The following is an 828-nucleotide window of genomic DNA, read 5'->3' as shown; positions in this document are numbered from 1 at the left end:
TTTGTTAAAAGTAAAATATTTCATTTTAAAATTATTATTTTTCTTTATTATTATTATTCTTTCAAATTTTTTATTTTTGTGTTATTTTCATTCTCAAATAATTAGAATCAATATTATAAGAGAAAATACCACTTTCCTCTTCTGTGAGATGCTAAAATAACACCCCCTCTCCTCTATTTATAAAATTTATATTCCCCTTCCTTATAACTTTCAAAAAATTTCATCTTTAATCCATTTTAAATTTTTTTGTGTTAACTAATGTTAACTTTATCCATTTTTCAAGAAAAAATAAATTATTTTTTACAAAAATTATCCTTTAGCAAAAAATTTATTTTTTTGTCATTACATTTTTCTTAGCAAAATATTCTTTAATAAATTATTTTTTAAGATATCCTTCAATAATTTTTTAATTATTAAATTATGATTTTACCAAAATTTTCGTTAACAATTATTTTATATTTATTATTAATTTTTCGATATACAATTTAATCAATAAAAAATAATTTATTAAAGAGTATTTTGGTAAGAAAAATTTAATGATAAAAAATAAAATTTTTGCTAAAGGATATTTTTATAAAAAATAATTTATTTTTTCTTAAAAAATAGATAAAGTTAACATTAATTAACACAAAAAATTTAAAATTGATTAAAGAGGAGATTTTTTAAAAGTTATAAGGGATGAGAATATACATTTTATAAATAGAGGGGAGGAAAATGTCATTTTAGTATCTTAGGAGAGAAAAGTGGTATTTTCTCATATTATAATCATGATTTTTTATTGCTATCTAAAAAATTATAATAAAAAATAATTTTTTTTAATGTTAATTT

The 828-nt window shown here is 16.7% G+C and overlaps 1 protein-coding gene across 2 annotated transcripts in view; it reads right to left on the bottom strand.

Moving 5' to 3' along the window:
- Nucleotides 1-828, bottom strand: part of LOC107607861 — an 8135-nt gene that overhangs the window by 1887 nt on the left and 5420 nt on the right. The gene's annotated exons all lie outside the window — the stretch shown is intronic.

Source organism: Arachis ipaensis, chromosome B07 (genome assembly GCF_000816755.2).
Source record: "Arachis ipaensis cultivar K30076 chromosome B07, Araip1.1, whole genome shotgun sequence".
Taxonomy (NCBI): Eukaryota; Viridiplantae; Streptophyta; class Magnoliopsida; order Fabales; family Fabaceae; genus Arachis; species Arachis ipaensis.
The sequence above is the reverse complement of the archived record's forward strand: the minus strand, read 5'-3'. Positions and strand labels throughout refer to the sequence as shown.